At 33.2% G+C, this 25,000-nt stretch overlaps 1 protein-coding gene, 1 long non-coding RNA gene and 1 pseudogene across 2 annotated transcripts in view; all 3 read left to right on the forward strand.

Annotated features, from left to right (window-relative positions):
- Positions 1 to 12,958, forward strand: part of LOC145296134 (uncharacterized) — a 284,886-nt gene extending 271,928 nt beyond the window's left edge. Inside the window, exon 2 of the long non-coding RNA XR_013869971.1 lies at positions 12,782 to 12,958. This is a non-coding gene — a long non-coding RNA (uncharacterized LOC145296134). The remainder of the gene's footprint in view (positions 1 to 12,781) is intronic.
- Positions 4,281 to 4,397, forward strand: LOC145296326 (5S ribosomal RNA; annotated as a pseudogene).
- The window catches only part of LOC145296133 (uncharacterized), a 1,188,759-nt gene continuing 1,176,540 nt past the window's right edge, over positions 12,782 to 25,000 (forward strand). Inside the window, exon 1 of the mRNA XM_080142289.1 lies at positions 12,782 to 12,847. The gene's annotated coding sequence lies outside the window, so the exon portion shown is untranslated. The remainder of the gene's footprint in view (positions 12,848 to 25,000) is intronic.

The raw sequence follows: 25,000 nt of genomic DNA on the forward strand, positions 1-25,000 counted from the left end.
GCCAACAAGACAGGAAGTAGCCTTACCGGAAGTTTTGGAGAGATACGGCGACGTTAACCAATGTCAGTTGCATTGCGCATGCGCACTGAGCTGTACAGCTTTTTTGTTTGTTTTTCATTATTTAAATAAACAATAAGGTAAGCCGGATTCTGATTATGGTTATGTCGAAGACGTGTTACTCGAAGAAGGGAATTGTCTGTCAATTAGATTAACTATTGCTTAATCAGTAAGCAGCACCAACTGGCCATATGCGCACGCGCAGCCTCGCTTAATAGCCTTTAAAATGTTCGTACACGTGAGACCCTTACTGGCACTATGTTAAATCTATAATCGGATTAAACTTACTTTTGCGAAAATATATTAGTCGGATTGTAAAGTGTTCGTGTGATTTCTTTTTCTAATAACTCACTGTATTACGTATTTGCTGCGGCCGGTTGTTCAAAGTGCGTTTGTCCAGTCCAGATTGAAAAATGGGCTATTCATCGATTTCAATGGCAGTAAAAACACAGGAGCGTGAAACGTTCGTTGATCATCACTTCAATCCCAGACAACGTTAGGAAACCTTGCCAGTCTTTAAATAAACGAATCGTGAACATTGCGAGTCTTCTCGCAAAGATGGCCGTCATACTGTTCTCATCTTCTACAATTATTATTTTAAAAACTATAAGGGTTTTTTTTTTTTTAATAATTCGTGAAATATTACGTGGGTTACAATAAAGCTGAGCTAGCATTCATAACGAAACATAGCGACTTATTTGCAGCCATCTTTTTCCAAAGAAAAGAAAAGAAAAATGGATTTAAGCATTGGTAGATTTGAAGCATCTGATATTTTTGCCAACGAAAATCTCAAAAGATTGCGTATTATCGGCCAGAAATAGAATCCGCTTTTCAAAGGCTTATTATTTGGCGAAAACGTAACTTAATACAACGTTCTGGAACAGGGATATAACTGTATGTCTATTTGCGGACGGCTCCAATTCTTGTTAAGCTGGTTTAAGAGTAAAACATTATTTAATGCGCAGTGCTTACCAAATCTATCTATTATATATGTAAAAGTAAACGTGTGTGTGTGTGTGGGGTGTGTGTGTGTCTGTGTATATTTTCCTACGCAATAACTCTGTTAATTTTCAGTCTACAGACTCGAAATTTGATATACAGGGTACTGAGATTTGGGAAAATCTTTGTAATCCGTTTTCGCCCAGAAATTTGGCTGTTAAGGGGTCAAATTTCAACGATTTAACCTTTGAGAACTCTACCAAACTCCTCCGTCAATTATAAATGTATTCAAACATAGGGCAGGCTTTTTAATCGTTTTCTTGAGCGAAAATTTGGCTACCAAGGGATCAAAGTTAAAAAAATTGGACCTTTGCGGTCTCTAGCAAACTATTCAGCCAATTTTGGGTCTAAACATTTGAAATTTTACATAAAGGGTATTCAGACATGCAGCAAGCTTTTTATTCAGTTTTTGGGCGAAAATTTGGCTGCCAAAAGGTCAAAGTTGAAAGAGTTGACCTTTGCAGACTCTACCAAGGTCCTCCGCCAATTTTGGATCCAAACGCTTGAAAATTTAGATGTAGGTTACCTGGACATGAGTCAAACTTTTTAATACATTTATACATATACACATAGATTTATTAACAGTACATAGGGCCCGAGCAAAAGCGGGCTGAACTGCTAGTTCTTAAATTAAAAATAATGACAAAGAAACAAATGGCAAGAATTTGGCAATTTTAGATGCGGTCACTCAATGTACGCGTATAACGAGGAACGGGAGTAGTACATGAATATTAAGTGTGACAGATTAACAAACACTGTTCGGTGTAATTAAATAAGCAAGATTTAAACTTAATCGTTTAGATTACAAACTATCATCATTCGGCAGCTGCTGAGTATAATTAAAATTTAAATGATAATTATAACGTAACGGATAAAGTACTTACTTACATTGGATTATAAGTGACACTCTTCTTGAGGTTGAGTGTTCAATCCTCAGTGCGGGCGATACTAAAAATCTAACTTCAAATTATTTAAGAATTCTTCCTGATCAGAGTTGACGGTTCGAAAACATGCCGCCCGCGTGTGTTCAGTTGGAAATTCAGTGCAGGTTTCCAAGTTAAAAAAATACTGAGTTCGACAAGGCATATCTAAATAAGGTTGTTACATCGGCTGAAACGTTGTGAAAATAACACTTAACATGAAAATAGTTGTATGATTAATAATACAACCAACTCAAGCAGGCAGCACAAATGCTAAAAATAAATAAATAATAAAAAAGAAAAATTACCGAGCCTGGAATTTAGTAACATTTGGGAGTCTCTAATTGTAATAAAAAAAATAAATATTGTACAGCCTTGAAATTTCGGCGATGGAAGGGAGATAATCTCCCTGTCGATCTTTATAGAGCCCACCCGCTTGTCAAACAATGGCCAAAAAGTGGAAACTGATAGATTTGAAACAATGACCAAAAAGTGGAGACTGACACACAGAATACGAAAATATATACGGAGCCCGTAACTTTTCTCATTTTTTTTTTTCAAACAACAACAACCAACACGCCTGATGACAGTCGACACCGAATCCAACTGAAACGTTGCATAAATAACATTCAATATGAGAACGATAGTTAGATCAATACAGGAAATATAAACTTTAATACAAACAATTATTCCTCATTTCAAAAAGTCAGAACTTTACGTTCATTTCTTCAAATAACTACGAAGTTCTGAGGAAAAATATTTTATGTGATAATTTTTTATGGTATTTTACAACGTTCGCTAACCTAGGCTTGTTACAATCAGAAAAAAAAACGACATACCTTTTCTAGAAAAGAAACCAGTTAAATATCAATTCGGTATATTAATTATACCGTAAAAAAAAAAAAAAAAAATTTTACGCCATAAAAAAACTCAAACAAACAAAAAAAAAAAACAAACAAAAAATGGCAAACAAACAAACAAGTTTGTGCTTCAAAGTGACAAGAAATGTCACACTTAATTAAATGTACGGATATGAGTGAGGGGAAGGGAACGATGCCGGGGTTCACAACCATTACCCTCCCTATCTTCCAAAAATACAAGGCGGTGGCGCACTCCGTCCCTAGTGACTGTAATTGGAGAGGGGATCGTGATCTTCACATTATTAAGGCTTTCGACAACATTCGATCGTTGCAATCAACAATATCGATAATCAAAATTAACGAAGCATCAAATTGATTAAACAGAAATTTAAGAGCAATTAAGCGAGAAATAGTTTGATAAAAAGTTAAATTAAAAGAATCTATCTATCTATCTATCTATTTATCTCTTAATCTATCTATTTGTCTATTTGTCTATCTATATATATATATATATATATATTTATCTGTTAATCCTCCTATTTATCTATCTATATATTTATCTATCTATTTATCTCTTAATCTATATATTTGTCTATCAATCTATTTATCTATCTATTTATCAATCTATTTATCAATCTATTTATCAATCTATTTATCTATCTATTTATCTATCTATTTATCTATCCATCTATTTATCTATTTATCTCTTAATCTATATAATTGTCTCTCAATCTATCTATCTATCTATCTATCTATCTATCTATCTCCTAATCTACCTATTTGTCTATTTATCTATCTATCTATCTATTTATCTCTTAATCTATATATTTGTCTATCTATCTATCTATCTATCTATCTATATTTATCTATTTATCTATCTATCTATATTTATCTATCTATCTATCTATATTTATCTATATATCTATCTATCTATATTTATCTATATATCTATCTATCTATATTTATCTATATATCTATCTATCTATATTTATCTATTTATCTATCTATCTATATTTATCTATTTATCTATCTATCTATATTTATCTATCTATCTATCTATCTATCTATATTTATCTATATATCTATCTATCTATATTTATCTATATATCTATCTATCTATCTATATATCTATCTATCTATTTATCTCTTAATCTATATATTTGTCTATCAATCTATCTATTTATTTATCTATCTATTTATCTATCTATCTATCTATTTATTTATCTATATATTTATCTATCTATTTATCTCTTAATCTACCTATTTGTCTCTCAATCTATCTATCTATCTATCTATCTATCTATCTCCTAATCTACCTATTTGTCTATTTATCTATCTATCTATTTATATTCTGATCCATCGTCTTACCTATGTATCTGTGCATCTTTTTATATGCCAATCTATTTGTGTATGTAACTATTTATCTATGTATTAGTGTATATATATATACGGCACAATCACGTTGACACACCGGTTCCCGTCAGATCTTCGAAGCTAAGCAACATTGAGCCTGGCTAGTACCAGATGGGCGACCATTTGGGAATTCTAGGCGCTGTATATGATTTCCACTTATCCTGATATTGTTTCAAGCCTTTCTGAACCTCAACTTGCCACTGGTATTCAACAATGTCGACTCAGAAGAGGTGTGGTTGGAGATTGCGCAACTCTTGGCACAAAAATTTCACGCGAAGACACCCTTACCGTGGGTATCCATAGTCTGTCGAGACTGAAGGAATCCTTTAAAATGTATCTATTTATCTATTTACCGATGAATCTATTTATGTGTCTATCTTTTTATCTATCGATCTATCTATCCATTCACATATCTATCTATCTATAGTACCACGCCGGGATACGGTATTAATCTGTTCCGGGGTGGGTGAAATCGCGTATGGTCGGGGCCTAAGTAAAATTTTAAACAATTAAAAATTAGTAACAAAATAAAGTACGGTATATAATACAAATGTATACGATCATATAACATCATAAAGAACACCGTAAGGTGAGGCAAATACCGTAACCAGGGGTCGGAATAACATCGTAACTTAAAAAAGCATCCATCCATCCATCCATCTATCTATCTATCAATATATTAAAAAAATTTTTTTTAATGTAAATAGAGTCATATCTTGCTACGATGTGCAGACCGTTTCAATCATATTAGATATAGTCAGGCAAGAAAAATTAAAGTACAAAACCTAAGATAAACAGAATTCTTTCTAAAAATTTACAACATGGCAAGGAAGAAGAAAAGGAAAAAATCCAAACAAAACAACGCACTGACGATGGAGTCTACCTCCGAAATATATTTGTGATAATGTACAAACAAATAAAATATTTGTTTATTTTCCTAATATTACGTTGCGATTTGGTTTCAAGCGCACTTGATGCGTATTATATATACATATATATATATATGTATATATATATATATATATATATATATATATATATATATATATATATATAACTACTTTATTTAATCACATACATTTTATACGAAAGAATAAATTTATGCGTAAACTTTAAGCATTTAGTTCAACAGTGCTCAATACGTAGAGCTAGGTATTAAGTCGCCATATATATTTTATAACGTACTATATATATATATATATATATACATATATATACACACATATCTGTTTATATATAAATATATATATATATATATATATATATATTATTTTATAAAGCTCTCCTCTTCGGTAGAGCACTCTCGTAAATTATCTTACTCGCTACTTAATTTAGCTGAAATAATGCGAAGCTCGCGCTTTGTTTACAAACAAACGTTTGAGCCCTCTACGAGTAGCGGACGGATGTTTATTTAAATAGACGTTCGGATAGTTTAATTTCGGCCACCGATTCCGTAGTCAGGGGGTAGGACTGCCGACTGTCATCACGACGGTTCTAGGTTCGATCCTTGGCTTGGGAGAGGTGTTAGTCTAGCGGCACTGATGAGTTGTGAAACAACGAAACAGGTCTGTATGTCGATGACTAAAATATATTTTATATATATATATATATATATATATATATATATGTATATATATGAGCCAGTAAATATGAAATGCAAATTTCAATATTTCAATATGAGTTTATGTAAGAGCAGAAATTAGTAAACCAGCACAAAATTTTGATATTTCAGTTAAATATGACCGAAATATATCAGTGTAGCTAGAATGAAATGCACTAGGATGCCTCCATTAAGTCTCGAAAGACAAAGGATACTCCCTGTAGGGGCTGCTGCACATGTAACTGTGAGGCAAGGGTAACGCAATCTCCAACCTAACCATTCCGCAATCAACTTAAGTAACGTTAAACCTGATCAGTACATGATGGATGACCATTTGAGACTTCCACGTGATGTATGTGCTCTCTGCTTATCTCGGCATTGTTTCCAGTCGTCTTGGACTTCTCCTTGCCACTGGACTCAAACAGTGCCGATGCGGGGAAATAGAATGCACTAATTCTACGTAATCTGACGTTATAGAATGGACTATTCCATGGAGGAATTTTACACACACACACACACACACGCACACACACACACACACACACACACACACACACACATAGATATACAGGGTGTCCATAAAGTCCGTGTGCAATTTTTAAAATGAATTGTTCCAAAATCAAATCCTTTTTACATGTTATTTCTATTGCAATCACAAATACAATTATAAATATTTTAAGGCGCATACGGACTTTATGGACACCCTGTATATACGCATACACCTTTTATATATTTATACAAACTTTTTTTTTAATATAGCTACACAATAATGACAATGTTTCAATCAATAGTTATGAATAATTAAACAGCTAGTCAGGCTAAAACAATCTGGTAGATTTAAACTTAACACAAGGATTGTCATCGCTTAACGAAGTTTTCAGTTAGTGATCGAAACATTATCAGGATTGTGTAGCGATATTAAAAGAAATGATTAAGACGTATATGTCACTCTGTTTACTATTAACCACTCTTATATAAACCACATTAAAGTCATTGGTATATTTTATCTATGAATACATTTATCCAATTTATCCAGTAATTATATTAAAGTAGTAGTAATAATAATAGTAATAATAATAATGATAATAATTATATATATATATATATATATATATAGTAACTAACTAGCTCTACCTACGTATTGAGCACTTTTGAAGTAAATACTTAAAGTTTACGCAGAAATCTATACTTTCGTATATTAAATTTATGTGAGTAAATTAAGTAGTTATATATATATATATTTATATATATTTATATATATATGTGTGTGTGTGTGTGTGTGTGGAAATATTCTTTATTCACTTATATTTTCGTTTAATATATATCAATCCTTATTTAAGAAGCTCAGTGTAATTACAGAGCAATATATTGAATACGTGACAAAAGTCTATATTCCAAATTTTATGATGTTGACTATCTTACAATTTATTCCTTTCATCCAATTGTCGCATACAATTCTTGGCAGTGTCTGTTTCGTAGCAAAAAGTCATTCACTTAATTATTATATCAATCAGTGAATCTATTTTGCCCTTAACTCATCAGAAGAAATAGCAACAATCTATCTACCAATACGAAAATAAAGTTCGTTTTGACATGATTAAAAAAATTCGAAAATTGGAAGAGGAGCTGAAAATAACTTATCATTTGCTTACATTACGCCATGCCCCCCACACACGCACACACTTTTAAAAACTTTGACCCTAGTTTTAACCTCTTAACATTTTTTGTGGCTCCAATCAAATTAAAACGTTTGATCCACGTCCAAGTAACCTACATCTAAAATTCAAAGTGTTTAGACCCAAAATTGGCGGAGGAATTTAGTAAAGTTTTCAAAGGTCAAATCGTTGAACTTTGACCCCTTGACAGCCAAATTTCTGTCCGAAAACTGAGTAAGAAGATTTTCCAAAACCTCAATACCCCTTATATCAAATTTTGTAGTCTCTAGACTGAAAATTGACAGAGTTATTTGGTAGGAAAATGTATACACCAACACACAGACACTTTGGCTTATATATATATAGAGAGAGAGAAAATAAAAAAGGAACAAACCGTATTATGTGTTCACCAACGTTTCGTCTTTATTTCGAGACTTCCTCTGGGTGAAATAAAGACGAAACGTTGGTGAACACATAATACGGTTTGTTCCTTTTTTATTTTCTCTATTTTGTCGGAATACTATTTCCATTATTTTCATCATCATATATATATATATATATATATATATATATATATATATATATATATATATATATATATATATTACATTATTATTACAATGATCCAAACATAATTCTCAATGAAAAACCAAGACACGGAATAATAAAATAATGTTAAAAAATACACATTGTTGGTGACTACTCCCTTATTTAAATATACATCTTTCTTTCGTTGGAATTTATTAACCCATTTTCTATATATATATATATATATATATATATATATATATATATATATATATATATATATATGATTGTAAGCGCAGTTCAATAGTGAATCAATTTTCCATTTCATTCCAGCTATTGTTATGAATGTTCATCGATTAATATTTAATTGAATCGATCAAGCTGAGACATTATCGATTTTTTGTTACATTTTCCAAATATTAAAGAAAATTAAGTTGCAATTCAGTCGACGTTTTACTCCCCCGAAAACATTCATATTTAACGACTCATTTTTGGTATTGCAATGCGTATAAAAAATTTCGTTTGTTGGTAAAAAGCAACAATGCATTTTACTAGAATTTGTGAGTACTCGACACGAACGACAATCACCGGTAATGAATAAATTATCAACGTTAATCAAGACAAACATTTTTATATAATAAGTTGGAGTTGGTTAAAAAATAGGGCATTACTTCTTTGAATTTGAACTGCGCGATCTACACAAATATACGGTAAGATGGACAACACCTTGGCATTTTTAATATAGATGTTTTGTCATTTACGCACACACACACACACACGCACACACATATATAAAGGGCGAATAAACTCTTTTTCTGGGTCAACGGCCAACTAGCACCGTGTATATTTGTGTGGTGTATATGTGTGTTGGGGGGGGGAGAGGGCTCCGGTAAGCCGTGGTGAAGGCAACCTTTCTAGCAGAAGCCTATCTCTGATTTAAAAAAACCATAAAGCGGGAGACTAGTACCCGCATTAAGCTGGTTTGCAGTTTAATTTGTTGCTGGGTATCTTGCTCTTGCTTGTTGCTGGATCTCAACATTTTGAACCGAGAGAGAGACTTAGCTGTCGTACAAAGCTAAGACTCTGTAACATCATCTTTGTATATATACTCCCTCAGGCATTTGGGCTCATGGATTTTAAATGTCTGAGGGAGTGGCACTCGTCTGACAAGGCGTTACAATCATCATATATATATATATATATATATATATATATAGTAATTTATAAAATATATATGGCGATTAAGCTACACTGAATATTCGGCGTTTCATCCCCTCTAGGACTCCTCCGTATTGAGCACTTTTGAAGTAAATACTTAAAGTTTACGCATAAATCTATACTTTTGTATATTAATTTTATGTGAGTAAATTAAGTAGTTATATATATATATATATATATAATATATATATATATAAGCTAACCTTGTATAACAGTTCCAACACACACACACACACACACACTCATATATATATATATATATATATATATATATATGTCACGCTTTGTAGGAGTGTGTGTAAGTTAACCTTGTATAACAGTTCCAACACACACACACACACACACACACATACACACACACATATATATATATATATATATCACGCTTTGTAGGAGTGTGTGTAAGCTAACCTAGTATAACAGTTCCAATAAGAATTATTTTCTCATTTCTCCTTCCATGCTCTCGGATTGTTATTTGCATAAATAGGATATTTACCCAAAGAAACGATTCTTGAAATTGCCCTGACGTAGGCAAGACCATCATTTATTTGTACTCGAAAAGCAAAAAATAAAAGCGATAAAAACAAATACCGATCTAATAAAACTTCAATTCGGATCATCCCATTTTTTTTTAGTTGTTTGTAAGGTGGGACATTCAGGGATCGTCTTTCGTGCAACGAACGCTGGCGAATCAAACCAAGCGTGGGAACATACACTGCCTCCTCCATCTTCCGGATGTGTTAACACCGTTTTGGCAAACGCTATTCTTGGAATAGAACGTCTTCGACAAACGTGGCACTGCTAGTTTTAGACAGACATCCGCCCTCATTGACCCTTTAATTAGCTCAGATCGGCTCTCAACGCCTCTGTACTCCCATCTCTTTTTTTGTGTTTTGCAACATTTTTTTTTCAGAAATTATAAAACTTTAGCTGATTAGTTTTATTTAAACTGATCGTTCGGTGTTTTAGAAAAAAAAAACATAACATGCGTCCTTTCAATGTAAAAAACAAGAAATAAAAACGCTATTACAGATTGGAGCAAGGCAAACAGAACGGCCATTTTGTAATGCACGATTTTTTAATATCAGATTAACTCCAAAGAAAATTCATCTGTTTGCCGGTGGGGTATTACTTGATTCGTCATGTGAATTAGCCCCACTGGTGTGAACAAACGGTACTCAATAACGATCGGACATACCTCAATGGGGTGGATTTGTTCTGCTTGGTTGATGTCCGGTTCGGGTTATCGCTTCTTAGGTCGTTCTGGCTGTGAGGTGATCTTGGGGTCGATTTCTGGCTGGGATGTCTGCAACACAGATTTTTAGAAAAAAGAACTTAACTACTTTATTTAACAATATTATATATTGATAAAAAAGGTACTAAATTACAAATGATTTCTTTTATCCTAGCCTAGGCTACATTAGCTAATTCTTTGCGCCGGAAGAATACACCAAAATATGTGTGTTCACTGCATGCCAGTCAGTCGAGAAATAGAGAGAGTTCTGTAAAAATGGGATTATGGGATATCTATTGCACAACTCTTAGCCAAAGGCCCCATCACTCACCAAAGATATTTGTCTTACTACGCTGAGAGTTGTACCTAACAAATAGTGCCACTGAGATGTAAAATTTGATAGTACGTGAAAAAAAAGTTCAGAGCCGTGCACTGTCCGACATAGGGGGTTATCTACAGTTGTAATGTTGTCCAAGAAGCGACACTTTGTAGCCTCAGTCGCAAAGTCCACAAAAAATAGAAAAGAGAATCAACTCGCTTTTTCTTTGTAACAACATCACTTATTTCGTCATTGTAACGGCCGTGATGTCAGTCGCGTGATTGTTCCTCTAACGAGATCTCCAACGTGCTTCTCGTCTCTAACGAGATCTTTTTTAAGTGTTCATTTTTTTTACTGATGACGTCATTTCGCATGCATTTCTATACGCGCGTCCGTGCTATGTTACACACTGAAGAAGTGAGATTTTGTTACTTGTGGAGTACGTTGGTGGTATTTACATCGAGGGAACATCAGTGCTGCGTGTTTGTTAAAGCACGTTTCATTAAAGTACATGTAACACAAGCACAGGGAAGCGAGATCACGACTATTAGACAGGGGGTATGGCTTGGTTGACAATGCCAACTTTAAGAGGTGTTGTTTTACAAGAGACATAAATTCGAAAAAGTTATCAAAAAACAAATATATAACAAATAAATGTTACCAAAGGCAAGATAAGTTACTTTTCTACCTACTGGATAAGTTTTTAGTATTTTTATTTAATTTAAAATGTTAAATGGGTTCGAAAACACATGCAATGTTTATCGGTTTATTTGAAAAAAAATGGCGGCGAGCTCGCTGTTGGATTAATAAATTTTTGAAAAATGAATTCAAACTAAAAAACTTTACAAAATACTGTTAGAAACTCACTCAATATATGTTACCGTGACATGGTCTGACATATATCCGGTTGGTTTCTAACACTATTTTGTATAAGTTTTTAGTTTTTTTTTCTTTCTTTCTTTACCGTCAGATAGTTCAGGGTCGTCTAATGAAGTCCCATTGACTGAAACAGATAGGTATTTGTAGCGACCAAATGTAACTGTTTACCTTTTAATAAAAAAAATTTCCCTTGTAATCGAGCACTATCTAAGAACCTCGTTGAGTTCATTAGTTCCTACTTTTGAATATCTCAAGCTTGGATATATATATATATATATATATATATATATATATATATATGTATATATATATATATATATATATAATTATTTACTATAATAATTAAATACCTACAGACACTAGTGTTTCATCCTTTCGGGAATCATCATTGCAAGGTATCACGATTAACGCCAGTCGATAAATTCGAACCCTGACAACAGAAGTCATGTCTGGCTTCATTATCAAAGACCAGAACCATTCAGTTGAAATTAAACATTCATTCTTTTTAACTGCTTTAACGTCAGTCAGAGTGATCTAGTCATTATATGACGATCTATGCACACACACATACACACACACACATACATATATATATATATATATATATATATATATATATATAAAACGAATATTTCTGTAAAAGTCTGAGGAAGCTACAGACGGCAAAAAAAAAAGAAAAAAAAACGGCCGGGTAGCTGAAACAATAATGTAACTTAACAGAAAAATACGGTAATAAAAAATAAAACAAAAACGTATATATATATATATATGCAAAAAATATGCTTATTCAATTATATTTAACCTTTTACTTACTTCAGGCATATTAATGTCCTACCGTAAAGATAAACGTACTCTTTATTATACTCGTCTTAGGATGAGTCTAAACATAAACTATAGAATTGCTTTCTTGGAGATAAGGTACGATTTAGGTGTCCATTCACCCTAAATGGCAAAGTTTACAAAACTTCTTTTTTAAAAACAACGAACTCTTCTGAGCGTTCATGATAGAAATGTTTAAATGTTCTTTCAGCTTTTTTAAAAATTGGTTCATCTCAAAAAGCTTGCACCGAATTAAATGCTTGTACTTTCTCTTTTTTAGGTAAGTCCACTTTCGTCTTCATATTGGATATGAGAATTGGTCAACCGAATTTGATCTCCGTATTATGTAAGTAATTAAAATACTAATTTAAGTCTAACTTGTTTGCACTAATATTGTTCTCCATTAAAAAGCTGTTCTGACGGGGTTATTGATTTCATAGATCATGAAACGATTCACTCAAAGTAGAAAAAACAAAAAAACATATATATATATAAAACAAAAACATATATACATATATATATATATATATATATATATATATATATATATGTTTTTGTTTTATATATATATGTTTTTTTGTTTTTTTCTACTTTGAGTGAATCGTTTCAGCAGATTTTAAATCGAAAAAAGCAGAAGATTAAAAAGTAAAGGAGACAAAAAAAAATTAATAAAATGGGAAGATGGCTGATATGTAGCAACGTGGGGATGGAATTTCTTTTCCTCAAACACCAGGCTTATCATGTACAAAATCAACTTTTTGTTCGTTACATCAAATGGAAACAACATCTAACGAGTTGGTGAGAACAGGAAATTTTTATGAACACATAAGATCATAAAATTGCCATCCCATTAACGAAACGGCTGTAATGCAGAAATCCAGGATGAAATAAACAAAAGTTACAAAAAAGAAAAAAATGTAAGTCTTTGAATTTCAACAAAGTTTTGTACTATACACACACACACACATACACACACACACACACAAATATATATATATATATGTATGTGTGTGTGTGTAGTACATTCACACTGGGGAAGATCGAAGGATCTGTCGAAAATTATGTGCTTTTAAAGGAAACATTCTTGTTTTTTTTTTCAAAGGACTTTTTGTATTCCTACACGTCAACACACAGGAAACAAAAACAGAAAAGATATAAACATTTATATATTTTTCGTGTTGACTTTTTTATTAATACATATTAAAATATATATATATTCCCGAATTGTCACCATTGACTCTGGTTCTGTGCCATTCTATTTTTTATGGTATCATGTACCCGAGAAGGGTTGATTTTCAGATTATCTAGTGTGACGTTTGTCTGCAAAGGAAAGTCAGGGAACGAATGGTTTGCTGGGTCCAAAGTAGAGTTTGAGTCAAACCGACAAGCAAGCATGTTAGCTTTCTCGATTGTCGTGCAAACAACCTCATGATTATTGGATAGTGGAGGAATTGTTGATTGCTCATTATGTTTTATTTCACTGTCTGTGTTGTGTACGTTTTCAGCAGCTTGAATTATCTTTCCAGTTTGTAAATAAATGAAATATTGATTGCATAAACTCTTAATTAACGCTAAAATAACTTCGACTAAAATTATATATATGTGATTCAAGGGTTAGGACATGAGTTTCTTTGGGTTTGTCAATTCTACCGAGTAACGACGGGACATGGGTCCTGCTAAATTACAATAAGAAAACAAACTGTCGATTTTATACCATTTCATATGCGTCCAGCAGTTTAAAAAAAAAAAACCTTTGTGTTTTTTGTTGCTTTGTGTTTTTGTTTTTTGTACTTTGAGTGAATCGTTTCAACAGATTTTAAATCGAATAAACAGAAAACTAAACACTAAAGGATCAAAAAAAAAAAAAAAAAAAAGGGAAGATGATAAATCCATTCTTGGTTGTGTTTTCAAAATGGTGAAATCAAAGCGATGTTATTTGCAGTTTACATCTTTAAGTTGATGATGATGAAGAAGAAGAAAGAAAAAGAAAAAAAAAGAAAAAGAAAAAAAAGAAGTGTACTTAGGAACATAAGAATCAAGGGAAGAAGTAACAGTAGAGGAAAAAGAAAAGTAATTCAATAAAAGACAAGAAAGAAGAAGGGGAGAAAGTAGACGTAGAAGAAAAAAAAAAGAAAAGAAGTAGTTGTGCTAGTAAGATAGTATTAGTAAAAAATGAATAAAAAGAAATAGTAGCTATAATAGTAGTAGGAGAAGAAGAAAAAGAAAAAAAAGAATGTATAAAAAGAAAAAAGATAAAAAAGAACAAAACGAAAGAAATAAGAGTAATTTTATTACAATATATCTTCACCAATTATCAAGGCCCGTAAACCACGCAAGGATAAAAGTTAATGCTTACCATAGTTGAAATTCAATAAGTTTATTTAATTTAGAGGACTGCTCTTCACGAAACTATTCACACCGGACATGAAAACGACCATGTTGTAATCAGTCGGGAAGCAGTTCTGTGGTATTATGTTCCACATATGAGTAATACAACTCTGTTCATGGAATTTGCACTAAGATTAAGGCATGGGAATTGCTGATAGTTATTATAGCTAGTTGGGTGTTTTTTCGCGAAAGACTTGCAGGAGTAATCATAGATGGAAACTTAGTCGAGCATTTGCTATGAAAATATCGATAGAGCAGAGATAGACTCGCAAAGTCTCTTCTGTGAGGAAGAGTTATCATGGAAATGCGAAGAACATCGCCCACTAGATTCTGAAGTCGGTTTTGTTTTGTCCTCTCGATATGAGATAGGATGTTCTGAGCAGCTCCTCCCTAGATGGGGTAACAGTTCTCCATATTAGAGAGTTTCTGGACATTTTGTTTCGTTATGGAACGAGAATAAAATGTTATATTTGAAGAAGTAAAAGTACTATGAGAATAGGAGACAGAATAAAAGAAGAAGAATGGAGACGGATTAAACGAAACAAAAAAAAAGGACGAAAGGCGAAATAATCATAGAAGAAGAAGAAGAAGAAGGAGAAGATGAAGGAGAAGAAGAAGAAGAAAAAGAAGAAGAAGAAGAAGAAGAAGGAGAAAATGAAGGAGAAGTTTCGTTGAAGAATAACATAAGGGAGAAGGACAAGAAAAAGAAGTAGAAGAAAAAAAGAAGAAAAAGAAGAAGAAAATGAAGTCTAAGTCGTTGAAGAAAAAAGTAAGATTAGAAGATGAAATTAAATAAAAACGGGAAAGAAGAAAAAGAAAGAAAAATAAAAAAGACGAAGTAAAAGAAGAAAAAGAATAGAAGAAAACAAAGTAGAATAAGAATAAAAAAAGAAGTTGCTGTAGATATAGGAAAAGAAGGATAGAAATAAGAAAAAAATAATAAGAAAATGGAGAAGAAGAAGAAGAAGAAGAAGAAGATGACTGGCAAACGACGTCCGTTATAAAAATATTGTCATTTCTGCGCCCTTTCCGTTTTTACCGGCTCGCACTCACTTAAAAGTAATCCGAAACTTATCTCAAGTTTAGCAATGAGGCGGAACGTTTTTTTTTTTTCTAACAAATTGACAAACAAGATCGGAGTTCACTTTTCTGCAAATTTCGTAATCGTTTCACGTGAACAGAAAACCTAATGAGATTGCTCGATGACGTCAGCGATTTGAGTGATGTCATATCGTTACGTGTTCAAGAGAATTTCAAATCACCGAGAATCAAAGCAACGAATACTTCGCAGAAAACTAATTAGATTTTGCAGGAATTTATCTATTTTTTCCTTTTCTCATTTATCACTTTCTTTGCTCTATTTCTTCTTTATTTTTCTGTCTGTCTGTCTGTCTGCCTGGCTGTCTGTCTCTCCTCTCTTTCTCTCTCTCTCTCTGTCTCTCTCTCTATATATATATTTATATATATATATATATAGTAAGTTATAAAATATAAATGGCAATTAAGCTACATAGAATATTCAAAGTTTCATCAACTCTATCATTTGTCAGGCTTATGCATAACCCTGATGAATCCTAGCGTCGATGAAACGCGGAATATTCAACGTAACTTAATTGCCATATATATTTTATAACTTACTACCTAGCTCTACCTACGCATTGAGCACTGTTGAAGTAAATACTTAAAGATTATGCATAAATTTATACATTCGTATATTAATTTATGTGATTAAATTAAGTAGTCACACATATATATATATATATATATATATATATATATATATATATATATATATACGAGCAAACAGTTAATAAAACATGTTAAAAAACACTTTGAAAAAGAGTTAAAGACATATTTAATCTGAAAAGGAAACACTTGATAAGTGGATAGTCCTTAATCCGCGGGGTTTCGAAGAAATACTTTCCTTCTCATCAGAGGGTAGGAATTAGCAAAATGCGGGATCGGATTTTGCATACAAAAGTATTTTATGAAACAACAAGTAAGTCAAAGATCTTACTTGATAACAAAAAAGTGAAGCAGAGGGAATATGGTGAAGAAAAAGATGATTTCACGTGAATGGATAATCTGGTGAAAGATAAATAATCCAATGACGGTAAAATCCAAAAATATAACTTCAAGAAAGTTAATTGAATTTCCATTTGCACAAGTAAAATCCAAGGAAATTACGTAATTGGAAGGTGGTCCAAAATAATCTAAAGGCCGAAATCCATGGAATAATTCACAAATATGTACAAGGGAAAAGGGGAAAAATTCCAATAATATTAATAAAAGAAAAATAATATATGCTTTTCAAACTGCTGCCTAGACATAAATATAAATAAGAAAGATCAGGGAAGAAGAAGAGGAAAAAATTAAATGGTGATAGAATTAAATATAAAATAGAAAAACAAATGTCAAAATGACCCAGATAGGAAATATATATATATATATATATATATATATATATATATATATATATATATATATATATATATATATATAATCAAGTACCCCGTCAATTTTTGTTTTCATCACTATAAACTAGTGTCACACCAAATAAGTGACAGTCAAGGAGGATGGAAAGATCGAGGAGAGAAAGCACTAGCCAGACCTCTGCTGGATAAGTGCAAAGAAGTTTATTGTCATCGAAATTCCAGTGAAGACCTATGATCGCTACTAACGAGAAATCAGTGGTAAGCGGCTGTTGCAAAATAACGCAAATTCATCTGTAATGGTTATCGAAAGTCGTGGCGAGTACTGGAAATCTGGGAAGACTTATTGTCGCTGAGACCCCGGAGACCCCAGAGACCGCCACAAGTTGTCGTCAAAGAGATATCTTTGATGATAGCCTGTGTGACTATTCCTAGTGAGTATATAATTAATGAATAAATAAATAAATAAAATAGGGATGGGGTGGAACGTTTCGAATTTATCGTCCGCCAATACTCGCTTCCGCAGATTGCGTAAACTGTCGCAAGGTGTCGACGGGAACTTGCCGGAAATTTGGTCATAAACTCGAGAAGTACCCACATTAAGCAGAAATCGAAGTTTATTTGTATCTGAGATGGTTGTGAATTTTAATTCAACGTACGAACCCGGCGACTGTATACAGCATGGTTTCTGCATTCAATCTATTCTTAATTGGAAAATGAAGAACGCGCTATAGTCATATCAGTCGAGGTTCTCTCAACTAGTGACAGTAATCGTTTCATCCCTTCGTAAAACGAGATAAATAATGATTAATCTATGATTTGTCGGCTTATCCTAGGGAATGTGTCCGCTAATCGTTTGGCAGTGCGCGTCGCAAATCTCGACACCTCTTAGCTATTCATTAACTGACTCTTGAGTTGCTAGACGGAGCGACATAAGATGAATAGCTGTTTTTTTTGGGGGGGGGACGTGTGGCCATTTCGGGAGAGAACGAGAGTGAAAGAGAAAGAAAGGGGTGTACAAAAAGATGGAGAGAGAGAGAGATAGAGAGAGAGACAGAGAGAGAGAGAGAGACAGAGACAGAGACAGAGACAGAGAGAGCTGAGTCTGTTTCGGTCCTGCACTGAATTCCGCCATTTTGGTCACACATTAAGAACAGAAGCATCGTTTGGCGTTGAACGTCAAATTAGCAATCGTTCTTTTGCTCAACTTGGCGTCCATCTTTGCACACGAGCGAAAAATCAACGGATAGGTATGGCGGGAATAAGCGGATAAGGGGATACGTAAATCAAACGACTCAACAATTTCAAACGAATCCGTGACAAAATTCAGTCGTTTGACAGTTTTTTCCCAGTGCGATTTCTTATTGTTGTTCCGAATACAACTGTAGCAAGGTAAGAGGTTTGTGTGTGCACGTGTACAGATTTGTGCATATGTGTGTGTAGGTTTGTGTATGTATGCGTGCGTGTATAAGAATATGGTTACAAAGGTAAATTTCCAGGTGAAGTTGAAAATTAAGTAAAGTGGAATTTTCCAAAAAATGTTGTGTATCTCGGCAATAGCGTCACAATCCTGTTCTTTTAGAGTCAATCGCTCCAGACAAGACATGAAGCCACGTGATGTTAGAAGCTAAAAATATACTACTCCTAGGTCAAAATCAGCCAAACTTACGAGATAGATGGATACCGGCCCAGATAGCAGTAATTCTTCCCCCTTTGCCAGAAAGGTCACCTTTACAAAGTGAGGACAAATGACTGCATCTTCAACTTTGGAATATAGTCTTTTGTCATTTATTCACTTTATATATATATATATATATATATATATATATATATATATATATATATATATATACACACACGCACACACACACATGTGTATCGCATCAGTACGAGCGAGTCTGTTTGAATGAGACATCAAATCTTACAACGAGGTTCATTTACACATAGTCGGTGACGACCGACATTAATGCCTCGTGTTAAAAATGCCCACCACCTCCGGTCCTCTCTACCACCGCCGTGCCGCCTACATTGTCCACCGGTTAAAGCGATTTACGTTGAACGCTTCACTTGTCAGAGGCTGGTTGTTCCGTTAACGGTCGTCGGACATTTTGTTTTTCTTGTCCAATCTGGGGAACTCATCAAATTTGTCGGCCGCTGCGTTTCTTGTTTTTTTTTTCTTTCTCTTCTTTTTTGCTGTACTCTCTCACTGAAACAGGTAAAGACGAAATAAAATAAAAGTACGAGGAAATGTGCGTGTATGTGTGTGTGCACGCGCGTGTGTGTGCCTTGTTTTTTTTGTATTTTTAGTTTTTTAAGAAATTAACATTGTTAGTAAAAACCGAAACGGATTTAATTTGTTAGCAAAGGATATTTTTATGAAAATTTAGATCTATCAATCTATCTATCTATCTATCTATCTATCTATCTATCTATCTATCTAACGGTTGATCAATCTATCTGTCTATTTATCTTAAGATTGGTCTATTTAGCGAACTGTTGATGTATCTATCTGTTTATCTTTCTAAGAATTTCTATCTATCGAACGGTTGATCAATCTATCTGTCTATCTATCTTCTCTCTATCGAATGGATGATCAATCTATCTATCTATCTATAAATTCTTGTGTGTGGTGTTGTATAATTGTCTTGTGTTTGCTCAATTGGTAGAGTGCATGCAAGAGGCTTGGGTTTCGAATCCCGAGTTCGAATGCGTCTACCTGATGAGCCCAAATAAAGGCGAAACTCGAGTGTTGGAGTTCTGGTTAGTGGGTGTCATGGCCCTTGTAGGCAGTAACGTTGTTTGGTGGTGGAAATAAGTCTATCTATCTATCTATCTATCTATCTATCTATCTATCTATTTAAGGAGTGATCTATCTATCGAACGGTTTATCTATCTATCTATCTATCTATCTATCTATCTCTCTATTTCTCTTTATATTTATATATCTCTGTATCAATCTATCTACATACCTACCTGCTTATCTACGTTTTTATATACGCTTTTTTGTATAACTATCTCTCCATATATCTTCGGATGTATTTTCCGAAACGCATTTAATTTATTTGTAAATCCACGGTATATTTATAAAACATTTACGTCTATATATACCTAAATATTTATCTATGTATCTTTCTAGCTATGTATGTATGTATGTATGTATGTATGTATGTATGTATGTATGTATCTTTCTTTCTCTCTCTCCCTCTCTCTCTCTCTCTCTCTCTCTCTCTCTCTCTATATATATATATATATATATATATATATATATATATATATATATATACTAGCGGTAAGACGCCCGGCATTGCCCGGCAAAAATACACTTAAATATTATATTTGAATTTGTCCAGATTTCGTATATATTATTATAGAGTTGTGATTTCAAAAGTTAAATAAATGGTATTTGGCTGCCATTGGCTTGAATCGAAACCGAAAACAAAACTGTAGTATTTAAGGCTGATGACGTTACCGCTGTACATACGTGGCACGCATATGAACTGATCAAAATTTTAAAATTAAAAATTAACTAAGATAAATGTACAAATTGTTTGACGAATTTTTCAATTTTGACCCATTTTTGAGCCTTTAAAAACTATAACGACCAATAAACGAACAGTTTGTAAAAATCAAATCATTTTAGGCCCCTAGCGCCATTCTGCGACTTTTAGTTTCGGAGAAGATAGAGTTTGAAAATATGGAGACAGATAGACAGACAGACATATAGCCTTTTATATATTAGAATTATATATATATATATCAGTCTCTTTATATATACTTAGCTATTTAACGATTTATGTATCGAACAGTTGAAATATTTATCAAACGGTTTATCTATCAATCACGAATAAGAAGAACATGTTCACTTCGGAACTAACTCTTAAAATAGAAAGTAGTTATCTCCCCTTGAGCTGACCATTATTTTACTTTTCGTGAGTATATTCACTAATTTTGCACATGCTAACTGATTTACCTCCGAGGAAGTTCTTTCGTTTTTTATCGTTTACGTTGAAATGCTGCAAATGAAAAAGGTTGGTTGGTTGTTTTTGTTTTACGGCATATCAACCCTTTTCGGGTTATTTAATGTCGAATCCAAAGATTCGGAAGAAAAATTTTTTTTAATAGAATATATTTGCTGTTTTCACGTCGTTTCTATTTAACCCATAATTGGGACCCTAACAGGTACTACCACTCCGGGTCAGAATGGACCTGGGAGCAATGGTAATTAAAGGGTGGCTCCACACTCCCCAAAGCCCACAAGTTAGGGCCTCACCACTGGATATAGTTTAAAGTCATATCCAGGACCCCCATTGAGGGACTTTTACCCTCTGTGGGGGGGGCAGTCGGCGTATTCTAATGCACCACCGACTGGGCTGGCAAATGAAAAAGGAACAATTGACGCATACTTATAAACGAAGTAAATAAATGAATACAAGTCAATATATGCACATTCCGAGCGTACATATTTACTAGTCTCTCTCTGCTCTCTCTTTAACTGCCTACCAGCCTTTATCTATCCATCTCTCGCGCTCTCTCTCTCTCTCTCTCTCTCTCTATATATATATATATATATATATATATATACATACATATATATATATGTGTGTGTGTGTGTGTGTGTGTGTATATATATACAGGGTGTCCACAAAGTCTGGCTACATTTATGTAGCCAGACTTTGTGGACACCCTGTAGATTATGTAGTCAGATTTTGTGGGCACCGTGTAGATTATGCAGCCAGACTTTGTGGACACCCTGTATATATATATATATATAAACACACGCGCGCGCGCACACACACACACACACACACACACACACATATATATATATATATATATATATATATATATAGTAGTAAGTTATAAAATGTATATGGCGATTAAGCTACACTGAATATTCCGCGTTTCATCCACTCTAGGACTCTTCATAAGCCTGAAGCGTCATAGAGTGGATGAAACGCGGAATATTTAGTGTAGCTTAATCGCCATATACATTTTATAACTTACTAACTAGCTCTACCTACGTATTGAGCACTTTTGAAGTAAATATTTAAAGTTTACGCATAAATCTATACTTTCGTATATTAATTTTATGTGAGTAAATTAAGTAGTTATATATATATATATATATATATATATATATATATATATATATATATATATATGTATATATATATATAATACTACTTAATTTGGTCGGGATATGACCTTAAATTATATCCAGTGGTGAGGCCCCAGCTTGCAGGCTTTGGGGAGTGTAGAGCCACCCTTTAATTGCCATTGCTCCCAGATCCACTCTGACCCGGAGTGGTAGTACCTGTTAGGGTCCCAACTATGGGTTAAATAGAAACCGACTAGAAAACAACAAATATATTCTATTAAAAAAATTTTGTTCCGAATCTTTGGATCCGGTATTAAATAATCTGAAAAGGGTTGATATGCCGTAAAAAAACCCCAACCAACAACATTTAATCACATAAATTAATATACGAAAGTATAATTTTATACGTGAACTTTAAGTATTTACTTCAACAGTGCTCAATACATATGTAGAGCCAGGTAGTAAGTTATAAAAATATATATGGCAATTAAGCTACACAGAATATTCCGCATCCTGACTAATCCTAGCGTGGATGAAACGCGGAATATTCTGTGTAGCTTAATTGCCATATATATTTTTATAACTTACTATACGTGTATGTGTGTGTGTAGCAGAACTGGTTAAAAGTGAAAACTATAAGAAGGTGCTCAATATTATTGCAGAGCAAGTATATATATATATTTATTTTATTACCGTTTTATCTGTTTAGTTACACATGTTTCCGCTACCGAATTGTATCAGCGATCCAGTAACTTCGTCAGACTTGGACAGAAGTGGTTATTATGATTTGAAAAGGCGATATTAGAATGAAGACGATTAAAAAAAGGGGGGGGTGTCTCAATTTAGATCCGACAACATTTAATTTTTAAGATTTAATATTTAAAGAAAATAAGAAAAAAAGGGGTGAGGTTGCGAAAACAAAAGAGGCATATATATATATATATATATATATATATATATATATATATATATATATATATATATATATATATGTATGTATATGCAGGACGGTCGTTCCAAGTGTAACAATGCTTCCTGTTTTATTCCGCCTGAATGGATCAGAGGGAATTACACATTGCATTGTTATGAAGACTGTACTTATGCACCCAGGACTTGAAAGTTTAAACTTCCGTTGGACATATTGACAGTGCGAAACTCTAAGAAACCAAATGCTGCTGTGGATGTGCGGATATGTGTCACTGAAATTCTCCACGCCGAAAAAATTTGAATCTATCAACATTCGCAGACACCTGTTGAACATTCGCAAAGCCGATACATTTCATGTTAGCACAGTTAGAAGATGAGTACGTCGTATTCACACTGACCAAAGAGACGTGAGTAAGTAATCGTGCTCCGGACTTTTACAACCAACAAAATAAGATAGTAAATAATGCATTGAGAATGGTGGAAACTGTGTACTCTATGAAGAAACATTCATTTAGAATGCGCCCCTGTCTTACAAAAGAATCTGCCGTTGATTTTGTAGAATTGACATTTGTGCTTATGCGGTGATAACACTTCTCCAATGCACTTATCATGTTACGTTGCATGAAAGTGGACTTCTTTCTTTAATCGGACGTTTTCGATTATTGATTTTTGATTTTATCAGACCCCTTCTGATACAAGACCTACGATAGAACACTTTCAGATGCATCAAGTACATACGTGTGAAATTTAAAATAGTCGGTCCGTCCGTTTCCGAGTCCATGTGGAACGAACTCACATACATCCACAGACAAAATTCGTTACACACACACACACACACACACACACACACACACACACACATATATATATATATATATATATATATATATATATTTATCTTTTCGAAAAATCAAGAAAAAATATAAAATGGGGACATCATATCCTTTATTTTCATATGCGTTACAATTGTTTTGTAACCATTTGGATAAATTTAAATATTATGCCATAAAAATATTCCCAAAACATCTACTCTTCAGACGGCAAAATACACTATATATACATATATAAATATATTCATAATCTCTATCTTTAAATAACAAGTACTTGAACATACCCCCACCTCCCACTCATTTCTCTCTCTCTCTCTCTCTCTCTCTCTCTCTATATATATATATATATATATATATATATATATATATATATATATATATATATATATAGTCATCCACACACAGTACTGTTTCGCTGTTTCACAGCCCATTAATGCGGCTGGACAAGCAAATACCTCAAGCTAGGATCGAAACCCGATCGACCAAACGACAATCATCGAGCTTCTAATCGTTGCACTATACGGCTGCTGCTATGCGGGTAGTGAATTAACATTTTTTTGACAGTCCAATTACCTAAGCTCAATTTGTTTACACAAAAAGCATCGCTTCGTACGCTCATGGTAATTTGTATATCACTTCCCAATAAGCTTGAGGTGTTCAAAATCGAAACTAATGAATACAAAGACGTTGTTAGATAGTGCTCAATAAAAAGAGCAAATTATTATATTTTTAATTATTTGAGGGTAAACAGTTACATATGGTCGCTACAAATAACCATCTGTTTCAGCCAAAGAGACTTCCTCGGGCGGCCTAGGACCTTTAGA

Source organism: Euprymna scolopes, chromosome 16 (assembly GCF_053919585.1).
Source record: "Euprymna scolopes isolate OS-2025 chromosome 16, ASM5391958v1, whole genome shotgun sequence".
Classification (NCBI taxonomy): Eukaryota; Metazoa; Mollusca; class Cephalopoda; order Sepiida; family Sepiolidae; genus Euprymna; species Euprymna scolopes.